We start from the raw sequence: 14795 nt of genomic DNA on the forward strand, positions 1-14795 counted from the left end.
GTTTGTTTTTGAAGAGTTCGATGTATTCTACACCATGCAGTAAGTTCACAAGGTTATTAATTTCTCGGATGACAGCAGCAAGTGTGATATTTTTCTACTTCTTCCTCCCTGTACTTCATCCACTGGTGTGAAGTCGACATGACTTGCATCTTCGTGATCGTTGTCATCCTGGCTGTCTCTGTCCCAGGTACTTTTCATCCAAGGAAAAGATGGGATTACCCCTGTACCGCTCTCCCAGCCCCACCCAGGAACATGGCACAAACATGGCAGCTTGAACTTGCTCCAGTCTTTGCACGTGCATGATGGCATTCTGGTATTTTGTCCAAAGTCAACACAAAAGTATGTGCTTGGATGGAGCTGACTTGCTACGTGGAAAAGCCTTCACCTTTGTAAACGATATTGTCTGTGTTCAAAAATCGGTCATCATCATACCGTGCCTGGATATGCTGCACCATGTCGCTGGGCCTGTTTTTCAAGAACTGTTCAAGTTTGTTGCTATAGAGGCTGTATCCAATGGAATGACCCAATTCTATAATGAAGTACTTTTCCGTTTGACGCTCGTGGCTATATGGGTATACACACGACTTTGTGAAGTTAAGGTTGAAATTGGGTCAATGGAATGACCCTATTCTATGTTGAAGCACTTTTCCGTTTGACTTCCGTGGCTATATGGGTGTACACACTTGCTTGATTGTCTATTTCTATATCTGAGCACTGAACAACGCAAAAGATCTAGAAAGACAATAGAGCGAAACGCAGATCAGTTTATGTTCCTTTATTGAGCTCGAAGGGCTAGCAGTTGTTCTTGTCCCGTGCGTTCCTGTAAGAAAGAGAATTTGTGTAAGTACATTTGACTTCAAGTGAGGACAAGTGGGAAAATGGGAATAGTCAAATTTTTGTGTTTACCAGCAGTCTTTAAATGGAAATTATAACACAAGAAATATAAATGTACATGTCTATCAGTATGTGATAAGTAAAGACGTCTGACCTCCCAAACACCTGACAGCCTACTCCACCCGCATGCTCACGGACGACCCGCAGTGTGAGAATCGTGTTTCGGCTCAAGTTGACAGGCGCCCCCGACAGGCGTGCTCTACCGAAAAAACAACAACAGTTTGTTTAGACATAACGAATTTAAATTAAATGTTAACTCGGGTAATATTCTTCGATCGGACGGTCGGCATTCAACTTGATAATACCATTAATTGATGTAGTAGAATCAAAATTTTAACTTACGTAACACCGACAGCAGTGGCGGCACTTTGCTGCAGGTCCGCCAACGTCACCACGATCGAATTTATCCCAGCTTCCTCAAAGAAGCCGGCAAGCTGAAAACAGGAGTACACTATGATTAGAATACAACAAAAAGTTTGTCAACGAATTTCGTGCAATTATCCGAGGTGGTTGATTTTTCGAAGTTGCAAAAGTGAGCAGCATATGTTTGGAACTGAATCTGGCCCACAGATGGAACACGGGCGCCTAATTACCTCGCGATAGAAACGAAGTTTGGCTGCCAACTCTATCGTAACCGCTATTATGCCTTCCACGCCCAAAAGAGGTTATCTTATTGCGCATTTGGCCTTTTGTCCAGGCTATATAATGTACTGACTATTCTATTCTACCATTCAATAGGCAAGTTTGGATGTTTTACTGTTTGTTTTCACACCTTTTGCTGTGAGCCACATGACCCGTCTGTGGCAATCCCAGCTGTGGGTGGGCTGGGTCATACTGTTGGAGGATAGGGACAGCTATGAGCAATTCAACCAGCACTGTAAGAAAATCTATTGTTGGTAGAATAATAGCTAAGTATACAATAAAATGTACTAGAATTTTTAAACTAATTTGCAGGTATGCCCTGTTCACGCTGATGCCGATCTTACCTACGGTTTTGATGACCACGCACGCCTTCTTCTTCGGTTTGTAAAAGTTTCTTCTGCAGTTCTGTGTCACAGAGGAGCAAGATCCTATCAAGCCTCTTGCTCCTCCATGTTGTGCTGCGCACCAGCCAGGTGTGGTGGTCTTCCGGGTCCACCTCTTCGTCGGACATGGCTGGCCTGTTTCAGAAACTCCATGTCCTCTTGGGTGAGGACCGCATGTCCCGCCTCTTGTCTCCTCTGCTATAGCTGCCTAGCCATGGTCCTCTCCTGGTACTGATATTGAGAGAAAATCACAATCGAACTGATCCAGTGGTTAGACAAAAAACAACACAGATGAATTATCATTCCAAATTAATTTGTTACGAATTTTACGATAGGACTGCCAATCAAAAAGGGGGGGGGGGTGAAAATGTTGCTCTTCTGTGGGACTTAGCACGCAAACGCATTAATTTTTTGATATTATAAGACATGCAAGGTTTGCTTTAGGTTTTACAATTACAGTTTTGTGAGGAATACAGCGATATTTCACATCGAGTATAAACTCAACAAGTTTACTACTAGCATCATCAATCGTTCCGCATCTGTATATCTGGGATCTACGAGAGAAAATGAAAGGAAATAATAATCAATATTTTTGTAGTCCCAGACAGTTCGAGTATATGGTTTTGGAACAGAAACAAATTCATACAACAAAATTCAAACCTGGCACGAAGGTTTTCCATGAGCCTTTCTAAGTAGACTGCCTGATGTCCCCCCCCCCACATCACGCCCGCCACGGCCTACTCTCATCACGAAGGGAGTCTCCCTGAAGGGGCCAGACTGCTGAACACCAATCCTAAACCTCTCAAGTTTAGGGCCGTCCACCTGCCTCATGGCCTCGAGACTGTTAAGCACCCAGTGAGTTGCAATGACAAAATTCGCAGAGGTTGCCTTCTATGTTAGATATAAACCGATGAAATTAATATTGTCCTATCATTCTTATATAAGCATATCAAATTTATTTTTTTTTTAAAGATTTTTTTGTATATTTAGTGTACACTGTGTATTAATACAAATTGATCTGACCAACAGAAGATCGGGAAAAAATTGTTCTGTAACAAGTGAGTATTATTAGAGCATGTTTAACCATTACAGCATGAATGGATATGGATAATGGATTGGTAGAAGAAGAATAACTACATGTTCAGGTCGATGTCCTGCAACTCAGCCTCATATTGATAGACCTTCTCTGAAGACCATTGATAGAATGATCACTGAACAGCCCAGAAGAATTTTGACAAGATAAATGACATGTCAATTGCCACAGAACAAAGGCCTCACTCACACAGAGTATGGTGGAAAACAGATTCCACATGGGCTTGTGATTCCCTGTAACTGGTGTGCTGTGAATTTTCCAGAGTCTCGAACGTTTTTCTTCGGACTCATTGTCTACAGTTGACGGTCTTGGTAGGTGCGAAATTGCAAGACAGCAGCAAGCAGAGTTCTGAGTGCTTCTTGGGCGGTGCGTTGCTAGTGATACGAAAATAGATAGCCGGAGTCTAGAGCCGATTATTACTGATTACTGTCGCAGTCTAGACAAATATGTTTGTAAGTAAACCTTAATGTCTAGAATCAATAGTTAAGTACCTAGACATTCCCGTGAATCGGGCCCATTTTTTCCCAGGTGCGCAGTATATCTTGGCTGGGATGAAACTACAAATATTCTTTACCGTTAAACATCAAAAGCACATCGAATATTATATAGCTGGACATAGAGAGTTGAAAAAAGAAATGACAGTGAACGCAAAATCCCATTAGCCGCCGATATTCATCAAATGAAAGTTCTTTTAATGCCGAAATTCGTAATTCCTGCTGTAAGGTCATTTGGATTTGATATCCAGACCAAAAATGAAAATCAGTATTATGCATCAACTTATACTTACATCTCAGAATATGTTTCCTTCTCTAAACAGTAACAGGAAAGTTAAATTTTAAGTGAGTCATCCATACAATAGTGACAATGTCTTTGCCTGTAGTCTGAGAGTCCTAATCAATTGCTACAAAACCGCCCCGTTTACTCTTTGGCATTGGCATATTATGTGATTAACAGACGTGGCACACCCTTTGCAGAATTTTCCCATATTCTCTTTTCACCTTGACAAACCCAGTTGTTTCACGATCTCCTACCTGAAGGCCTTTTGAAGTATTGGCGTCACATGCTATTTGAAAGTAAGCATCTAAACCTATCAATTATGTAGCTAAAGGTTTTTTTTTTGGGGGGGGGGGCAGAACAAGCAAATTCTGACTTGGTCAGGACCTCTCCATTGGAGAATCTCTGGAGGACGGTAATAGTTTCCGTTCATCATTAACACCCCACAGACACTTGAAGAGTTTCTTCTCTGGCTCACCCCTGCATCTCAACCACTTCTTTTCTGCGGGAGAGCAGACCACGTAGGTTCTTGAAGGATGTCTGCCTCCGTCTTTTGCTGGCGCGATGCGCTCCAGGAAGTGGCGTTCTGTAAGGCGGAGCAATGAGCTGGCATTAGCGCTGGACCTCCTTCCCTCTCCAACCTTGGCGTAGCCGGATGTGGTGATCAGATTCTTCACAATGGACTTACGGAAGGATCTGTGTAGCATTGGGCCCTTTGATGAGTTCTATTGGCTTGTGTCGTCTTGGCGACATGTTTGCTGGTGATGCTCCTTGTACAATATGCAGCCATTCAGGATAGCCAGGCTGAATATGTCGAAGAAGACTTTCTTCCACCACTTGAGAGTACGCCTCCGAAAAATTGAGATATGCCAAAATTTGATCCGAGGTATCCACAGCTCCCATGCACTTGTTCTACAGGTGGGTGCACTCATGTTTGGTGATCTCCACCTGGTCCAGGTTCCTTTTGCCTGTGCGCACGAACTTTGCACTGTGGGCAGTGGACAACATCTTCACATCCCGTCTATATTTATTCTTAAGAGCAAGGAGGGGCCCTTTTGCCATACAGATTTTCTCCTTTGGTGTAGTCAGCTTTACCTCTTTGATGGCCTGAGGTAGCCCTTTACGGTTTCGCACTGTTAAATAGAATTGATCGATGATGAAATATAATCAATGCTACCTCTTTGCAGCCTCTATTTGAGCTCATTGACGTCGCTTGTTCCTGGTCGGAAGAGTACATGTGGCAAGTGAAATCCTGTAGTTCATTGAAAAGCTCATTTGAGAGCTCCCATTCCATTCCTACTAGTTTGAACATTTCCTGGAAGTCAATGTTCTCCTTAACAGGCCGAAGTGCTCCCAACTTCCCCCGTCCAGAATACGCACTCTCAGTAATTAGCATCCGGGGGTAGGCCTCTGTTGCAAAGGTATTGTCCTATGACCTGAGCCGCATCATTCGCGATACTAACATATCTTATTCGTGTCTGTATCCAAAACAAGAACGAGATTGATGATGGAATTGAGTCCTTGAATTCAAAGCAGAGTAGGAAGACGTCTGTATCTTCCGATGACACAATCACTGTGTGGTAGCCTGATCGACCTGGCTGCATGGGCGACATGAAGCATAATTCTGGCGTGAGCCTCCTCCTGATTTTAGTTCAAGTCTTGAACAGCATTGGCACTCTCTGCTGAAATCTTGTGACACTCTCCCTCACACGCTATGGAAAGTACCTTGTTTTGTAGCTTACTTCTGTAGCTTCGTCCTTTTACCTTTGCTTTCTCCAAACAGAAGAGAAGACCATTGGGAACCTCTTCTGCTGCCTTAAGGTTGCTTTCCAGGATCTGGCGGTTGGCATGTCCTTCGGCCAACTTGTTCTCCACACTTTTTAGGTCGTCCTCGACCTGCACATGGTTATATCATAAAGGTTATCAATCATGACTATGGAACTCAAAACGTCAGTGCTGATGGTAATTGCTACATCATCGAACAAGATGTCTAGTTGATCCTAACTGTTGCACATGATTTATCTTCATATATTAGTAACTTTACTTACCGCGCTTTTCTCCCTTTTAGTTTCTCGATTTCCTAAAACAACAAAACAAGATAAATGTTGTGACCGAAGCACAATCACCCGTGTTAGTATAATCAGCCTCGATTGCTAATACAGTCAAACCTGTATTAGCGGTCACCTTTGCATAGCGGCCACCTGCCCATAGTGGTCACTTTTTGTCGGTCCCTTGGATTTTTCCCATTGACATAAGCATTAAGAATTAGGCTATAGCGGTCACCTGTCCAACGCGGTCGCCGCCACTCGATTTTCGGTCCCGCGGGTCTGGAAACACTGCCGATAACGGTCACGGCGCATGGTCGCCGCAAGATTCGGGAGCCTTCTTTCAAATCCCCGCAGAAAAAAATGTCATTACAGCTGCAGTGTTACCCATGAAAATGTTGTACATGGTTTTATTTTGCTCCTGGTGTTGGTTTTGAATTTCCAAAACCCGCCAAGGCGCCAGAAATTTGAGATAATGTCCTTGGACAAACAGAGCCTCTTGGTGCGCGGTCCTAGCGGGACGTTTTGTTTACTTGGGTTACTTCACTAGCTGTACCATGGGGGAGCAGTTTGTTAAAACAAAGACAGATGCCTTTTATCCTCTAAAAAAAGGTTATAAAGTCATCCATTCTTTGTTTATTCTGTTCTCTTCTTCAAAGAACTTCTTTGACGAAATAAGTTTACATTTTGTACTATTTCATGTAGAGTAAAATCATAACTCACACATTGCAGCTGCACCCACATTACAGTAGACTATCCCAATGACCCTATGACCTCTCATCTTGCAGCTGTTGTTTTTTCTCCCGGCAAGGAATCCGACCCAAACAGGCTGATTTTACCGTGAAATTCCGCAATTATTTGCTGATAAATGATCTCGCCGCGCAATTGAAAATGACATGGTTGTCTTTGGCAACATTTTGGTCGCATGTGCTCCGGATTGGGGGCGGATCGATGGATCGACTTGGACTAAATTTGCTTGTGGAAAAATCTGGACCTAACGTTACCGAAAGCAGTCATCTTGAGCCGATGGTCGTCTTGTGGAAGTGGTCGGTAGACCAAGTTTGACTGTACATGTTTGTGAATAAATTTTTCTTAGTGGGTACAGAAAACATGTGCCACTTATTACTCGTGGTCAATCAACCGTTTCTATAGAGCGGCCACCTGTCCATAGCGGTCGTGGTAGAAGATAGCCTTACAGCCCAAGACTGTCCTCGTGTACATTATAGTCACTGTCGACATACCTAACACTCGTGGTAAGCTGTCGTTACACGTTTGTCGCTTCGTCGGCTATAATAGCAAACCATGCTGGATCATTACCGTTAATACTCGCGTCTGTCTTGTTGCTGGTTTTCTTCATTTTCTCGTCAGACCATCTCGACTAGTGGCTAAGATGTTCCATGGATCACGAGGATTGTCGCTTTCCGTCAGTGTTTCCAGAACACTCTTTATCATACTATTTACAAAAGTAAGGTAGTCAGTTCGTTTCACATTGTCACCTACAATGACCGTCATCATCTTGTCTTTCATGGAAAGTCTTTCTCGTTCTATAGGTAGAACACAAACACTGACTGTGGCTTTATCAATCTCGTCCCCAATAGCTTCAAGCACTGGTCTATTGCTTAAGTAAATACTGGAATTTCTTCCCCTCATCTTTTTCAACAGAACATTTCAAAACACAGAATGAAAATCGCAGAGCTTTATCAGGAAGAAAACGTTCACTATACTCTAGCTTCCTTGTGGATAGAAACATCCCCCATGCCATCAGCCCCACCTTCAATGATAGTGTGAATAACTAAAGAAGGATCGTTTGGGTCTATACCCAATGACTAAAGACCAGAAACTAGCTCATTCATCATCAAGCTCCTCCAAGTTTTTTGCTATAGCATCACAGTATGGAAATTTCATGCCCTTTGAGATTTGCAACTAAACAGTCATACCATAGTCCTACTGAACTTACTAATCAGTGCACTGATCTGTGGGCAGAAAGTGTGAACAATGAACAATGGAGTGTTTTAAACGTCCTTGACTGAACTGATATTTGGCATTCTTACCTATTGATCTTTCAACATGAATCCGTGCATTCGCCACTTTCTGTGTTTTCCAAACGGCACCTGAGTCCAATGTGATGGTCTCGTCTGAGGACCTTCCACCGTAGCCTTCCGATAGGATGAGATACTTTGCAGTGTTACGTTTTTTGTAATCACTCCAGGTTAGTTGGTGCAGCTCAATACGTCTCGGTTTCTGAATTAGATGTCCGTACAGTCTATGGTGCACCTTAACTGAGGGTACTTTTTCCAAGAGCTGGAGGCATGAGTTGAAGAATAGCTTCTTTTGCAGGCCAGAAGATGAGTTGCTGCAGATGAGATGCTAAAATGGGAATACAGGTGTTGATTATCTTAGCAGTTCTGTCCTGTCCTCTTCTTGCTGTACTTTCTTAGCTTCCTGTTCCCTTGCTTTCTCAGCACGTTGTTGCATTTTCATCTTCTATCTTTCCTTGATGTCCTCCTGTCTGGCTGCATACATTTGCTCGAATCGTCTCCTGTTTTTCCTTGCGCTGTCCAGAATGATGTTGTATATTTCTGGATCTGTATCAGAAAGTGTATGCAGCCAATCTGCTGTCTCATTCATTTTAAACATTGCCTGTCCCTCTAAGGCCATTGGAGTGATAGAAGGTCTGGATGTTTGTAAGTATGAAAAGTAACCAAAGTCATTCTCTCCCCTTATATTGGTATTCATCATGTTCTTCATTTCCTCTATCCTCACTTCACTGTTGTCGTCTTTGTACTTGCCATGGAGTAGCGCATTAAACCTCCATTCAAATACAACTGCTATGTTGGCCAGCGTGACCTGGAGCGCATTCTTTTGTCATTTGGATCAAACTTTTGGATAATCTTACTCTGCATCGTGCTGCCATCTTGTATTTTGAAGGACGTTCCCGTTTTCGCCAGCTTCTACTTCTCACATGTATGTTAGAAAGCAATTCATTATAAGTTTTCAATCTCCTCAAATAGATCAACTTTGAAATTGAAGAAATCACAGTATTGGTAAAGCCAAAAATTGCCCAAGTCACGTACAGCACATGTACTAGACATTGTCAATATTCAACCATGTAGTAATACATGTTTCATGAAAGATGTGTTGGCACGCCAGTGTTCGTGTATTATTCTGGACGATCTCTAAGCAATAATGCACATCCAGAATATAATAGTAATATTTCTTTGTTACTTTCCATGCAATGTAAATGTATACAATGTTCATTTCCCCCTCATTTCCCCCTCATATTGGTATAACCATTATAAAGTTATATTTTTCATATTTCAGGTATCTTTCTTTAGGAAAGGTAAATGCATATGGATATAATAGAATGGAATGTGTGCAAATGACAAACATGGCGACTCAACACTTTATCAAACGTGATTCCTGTAGCACTTCAACATTTTCGAACATGGTAAGTCTACAGACTACAACATGCTTCAAACATGGTAACTCAACACTTTATCAAACATGACTCCTTTTGCACTACAACATGCTTCGAACGTGGTAACTTAACACACTACAACATGCTTCAAACTTGGTAACTCTACACTAGTGCACTTATGTATACCTAGGGAAACACGTTACAATGGAAGAAAAAAGCTAGGTATGGACACTAGTGCATATCTTTGTTATTGGGTTTAGTGCCGTAACCTAAAAAGAAGAAACAACAGGAACAACACATCGTACCCAGTGGCTACCCACTACATATTTCTTCATTTAAGTAAGGATTCTAATAACATCATCATCATCATGTCGGGCGGGTTGCCCGGACTTAGTCAGCCCTCTTCCTCCATTCGCTACGGTCCGCCATTAAGTGTTCTAGCTCTTCGGCCCTCACCCCTACGTCCCCAGCAAGTTGGTCAATGTAGGTCCGTCGGGGTCGCCCGACACTGGAGTGTCCATGAGTTGGTGTCCAGAGTAGGAGTTCACTTACAAGCTCATCTTTGTTTCTATAGCTATGCCCTGCAAACCTAGCCCTTCTCTCTCCTATGGTTGTTGATACAGTTCTACTTTAGTCGGGTGGTGTTTCCAGGATTTGTTGAGCACAGCTCGTAGCATGCGGGTATACGTTCCGTCTAGCTTGTTCTCAAGTTTCTTAGTCAGAGCCCGCCGAAGGCAGGGCTAAAGTATCAACAACAATTAAAGTCCGGGCCGGTCCATCAAAAACACTCTTCAGGATCAAATAGATTGCGAAATATTCCAACTTTCCTTACCAGCATTTCAATCGTAACAAAAATTACAGAAAATGAATATGCTGACAACTGGTCTCGCAACAAAAGAACAAATGCGTTTCTAATAACAGGAAACTCAAGTTCGCACCATATATTGCAAAAAAATCACATCATAGAAATTCACATCTTGGAAAAAACGAGTACGTTATAATCAGTAACTATTACCACCGCCCCTGCCGCGAACCCGTTACGCCCAACCCAGGGACGTCGGATCGGCCCACCCCGACCAAGTTCAGGGCAGTCCACTTTCTGGTGACCCGGCTGGCCACAACCAAAACATAAGCCATCGTCCAAAACAAATCTATTCCGCCTGTTCGCTTGACTACGGGTGAACTGGTGACCGAGCTGCTGGGGAAAAACTGTTGGGGCGGCGGCTGAGGTTGATAGAGCTGCTGGACAGGTTTCTGCTGTGGGTAGAACTGTTGGACAGGTGTGTAGTACTGCTGAGGAACTGCTGAGGCGGTGGGAACTGCTGAGGCGGTGGGAACTGCTGAGGCGGTGGGAACTGCTGAGGCGGTGGGAACTGCTGAGGCGGTGGGAACTGCTGAAGTGGTGGCTGATGCACATAACCCTGCTGGGCGGCGGGTGATGGTTCACCGCAGCAGATTTCTTCGCCACGTCTTCGTCTTCTTTAGGCCCAGGTTAATCCATTCCACAATCTCTCCTTGCCCTAGTTTATTTGTGTAATAATTTCCTAGGACATTATCTATAGTTGTACGGCCGTTTTTCTTTTTGCCATCCTTGGTGTTCCTGATGTCTGGAGATGATTTCTCATAAGCGTAAAAGGGCTTCCTCGGCTACCGCTCAATCACTGCCTTTTGCAACAAGATGTCATTTTTCACTCGGCTATGCCAGATGTTGATTGTTTCTTCTGACCATAGCATTATGGCGGGCGGAACAGTGATGACCCTCTGGAGGATGCCCAGGTAGATGTCGGTCTTCTGTTGTTTTCTGCAAGGGATTTCCCTGAATGTTGTGAATACTGTGTACAAGCTTGAACGTGAAAAATGCTAAGATATACTCAAGGCTGATATTTGATATATTTTATCACATCACTTTACAAAATTCGATCTTACAAGCTACAATATTGCTTTTACGTTGTCTGATCAAGTTATCTTTGAAAATACCAGCTTGAACGTGAAAAGTGTTAAGATACATTCATGACTAATATTTGATAAATATCTTTTGACACATCACTGACAATAGTAATGAATAGATAAATAGTAATGGATGACATTGACACTGTTTAGCTGCCCTTTCAACGATTCGGAAAAGGTGTGGTGTCTATAGAATAGCCATAAATTACAAACATTGTCTGGCTGTCCACTACATCATGGCTGACATAATACATTTAATTATGAATATCTACATGCGTGGTTGTTTGTTTTTTCTTGAAAGTAGTGTGCCATCTCTTTATTTATGACAGTAAAACACCAAACCGATCGGATGTCGTTTGATGTAGATGAATTAAGTTGCCACCTGCGTAATCATCTTTTAAGATTCTCAACTTCTCTCGACAAAACCTCTGGGCCCGCTGTCTGGTGGTGTCTCTGTTCTGTACCCTTTCTACAGTTTGATTCAGATAACCAGAATGTACACCAAAGTCTGGAACCAGATCTCCTTTCTTAAGCTTGTCAAAGTTGCTCTTGGTCAAATATTGAAGATGTGGTCATTTGACCTGAGTTGTTAACATAGAGTATTAATAATGTATTTCTTGCTGTGATTTTTCAACCCTTCCCAGAGCAGCTTCATCTGTACTGCAGTGAACGTTGAAAAGCTGCCAATGATTTTAAATGCAAATGTCTGTAGTCCTTTCTGTCTGTCTGTCTTATCTTCTAAAAATAATTCAAAAGTCAATGATGACGCCTTTTTGGACTTGGCCTGTAAGGATGGCCTGAGGGCTGCCTCTTTTTGTGTATTCACACTTTCCGATAATAGCCTCATGAATTCTTTGTTTCTCATGTTAGAATATTTGGGAAAGGCAGTTTCTCTCTACCAGATTCATGTTTGACTCACGTGGAAAAATAGTGAAAACGGCCAAACAAGGAAACTAGTCGACCTGTCCAGGTGTCAAGGAGTACATTTTCTTCTTGGCCTTGCGGGATCTGTACTTCAACAACTTGTACTTGGCTCGCACTTGATTTACAGTCCACTTGTACTCCGCCGACTGCCGCCAAGCCGTCAGCAATCATCTGCATACCGAGCTTGTCATGAAATGACTCCAAACGTACCTGGATTGTTTGATCGGCCCAGAGACTGATCAACACGGTGGTCAAAAAGGCCTTGATTTTTCCTCACTTGTAAATCATGCATATTGATGAGGACTCGATGCCAATCACCCCTGTCACTACTGGTAACAGTAGCTGATTGGTTCACGCCTTTGCAGGCGGGAACTAGATTTGTTTTGGTTGCACCAAGCCGAGCACGATTTTGCCCGCGAACTTGTCCTTTTCAAATGCACGCCTTGTCTCCGCCCCCATTGTTTTCTGGTTAACACATTAACAATACCCCAGCTTTCATTTCAATCATTCCCACGCTCAAGCTTCATTCTGAAACCACCGTTTCAATTCTTTCTTAGCTATATTTTAGTCTATCCTACCACACAAAACGCCCAAACTAAGACCATAAAGAAATCGCAGTTTCCGCATTAACTCACCGTAATTCCCGGCCGAGGGTTCTGGATTATAAGCGCAACCACCGGAGACGCCGCAGAACCCGCCGATATGATAAACAAAACCCCGGCCTTTACTCCGTACATTACTTTCTTAAACACACAGACACTCAAAATTAACAAATAAAAATCGAATAGTTCATAGATAAAGTCGAATATTTTCATTGTAAACAAATTCATTGGATTTTACCACATACTGAGACTCCAAAACGTAGCACTCACCTTGATACATTTGCATGCGTGTTTGACAAGAACTGGTTTACCGACGTGTCTGGCGCTGTCCTGCACAGCGACTCAATAATCACAACCTACGTTTTCCGATTCAAAAACGCATTCTTTCTTTAAAAAAACTCCTCGTCATTTTTGGAATAGAACGCGGTCTAAAGACCGTAATTGAATACGCGTGGGAACAGCGCACACGCCAGCATTTGATATGCCGAATGTGTCGGCTTGTGCTGACACTAAAAACTTCATGGCAGCTTTGACTGGTAGAAAAAAAGATGGTGCATTTCTATACAAAGGAGATGTTACAGTTCGTCGTATAAAAATACGCATGAGTAAATTAACTGCTGGGGAAATACAGGAGAGATCACAGTGTTATTGTTTGACAGCAGAACTGGATTTTCCTTTGTTTTCAAACCGACGCCATGTTCTGGTTTCTTTAGATAACACACTTGCAGATCTTATTCGTGTGTTTTTTTACATTACTTTACCCACGTGTATTTCAATCACCAATGGTACCGTTCAGGCTTATTTTTATTAGAAATTGGTCGAGGTTTCTGTCTCTACAAACTCTCGCGGCCTGGTCGATACAATATTTCACTAGTTTCTCATGCTGAGACAAAATTTTTGATGAAATTGTGAGGTACGTACTTTTCGGACGATGGCATAATGCTTACGCGATTTAGTTTACAGTACCAACGAGAAACGAAAAATTGACTAAATTTTGATGCTCTTTTGAGAGGACTGGGTGAGAATTCGAATGTGTATATTGAGCTCTTTGGTAGTTGAAATTCGCGGGTAATTATCTCGCTTGGTCCGGGCGACCAATACAATGGAGGTATTTCACACTAATTTGCATCTGGATTAACCGCCCCAGAACAGACGCTAGCGAAGTACTGTGATCTTTACCGACAAGCTCATTATCTTTCCAGAGCAGAACCATTCTTCCACGTGAAATTCTAAATGAAGCGTGCGTTTCGTATTTTGGGCGATATCTCTCGATAGCAATTCTAAAATTGGAAGAAAAAACAACCGATTGAAAGCCAAATATCTGGCCGCCATCTTGAAAAAAAATTATAAGATTCTGTTGTGCCGATAGAGAACTATGGGAGAAGACGTCCCAACAAATTTGCGAAATAAGTTAAAATCCCTCAGACATCACAGACTGCTCAGTAGAAATTGGATTTAAAATTCCTAAAGTCTAAAGTATGTGTTGAACCATTGTTTGCGGCGTAAATTAGACGAAAAAGTGCAAAGGTTCAAAGTTCACTGACCGAAAGCAACCTATACATACACGCGTCAAAGGCGTGTAATTTGAAGCGCCGTGTTCGCGGTCAACTCGTATATTATACAGATTTTTAAAGCGAACTAATGTAGTTTGCGTGTGCATTTATTTTTTTCTTAGTGCGATAATCGGATCATGCGTTATTTGGAGCGAGATTTGTGTTGTTGTTATTACACCGCTCGTCTCATGGCACCCCCGCTTGTGGGCGGGAAACTTTTGCATGACAACGCTGACAGATCCCTAGCAACGTGACCACCGTGCAAACAACTACGGGTTTCTTCGGTCCCCCAGACCTTTCCCTGGCCTACTGCCACCCCTTGCTATGGAGGGAGGGACGGAAAATAGAAGAAGATAAAATATCCACCCTAAGATCCACCCTAGCAAATGTCTCTCTTGGGCACCAACTGTCACCCTGCACACCCCTAAGTATGGGAAGTACTATATCTGTGTGCTCCAGTCATGTTAGGTTGCTTGCTGAAGTTTATTGCATTCGAACTTGACACTGAACAAACTTGCCC

The 14795-nt window shown here is 42.7% G+C and overlaps 1 long non-coding RNA gene across 1 annotated transcript; it reads right to left on the reverse strand.

Annotated features, from left to right (window-relative positions):
• Positions 1–730: 730 nt before the first annotated feature.
• LOC136443254 (uncharacterized) lies at positions 731–1535 on the reverse strand. Its single transcript, XR_010757115.1, has 3 exons — positions 1237–1535; positions 989–1093; positions 731–820 (listed from the first exon to the last, which is right to left on the reverse strand). It is a non-coding gene; the product is annotated as an uncharacterized lncRNA (long non-coding RNA).
• Between the last annotated feature and the right edge of the window lie 13260 nt (positions 1536–14795).

This window comes from Branchiostoma lanceolatum, chromosome 10, assembly GCF_035083965.1.
Source record: "Branchiostoma lanceolatum isolate klBraLanc5 chromosome 10, klBraLanc5.hap2, whole genome shotgun sequence".
NCBI lineage: Eukaryota > Metazoa > Chordata > Leptocardii > Amphioxiformes > Branchiostomatidae > Branchiostoma > Branchiostoma lanceolatum.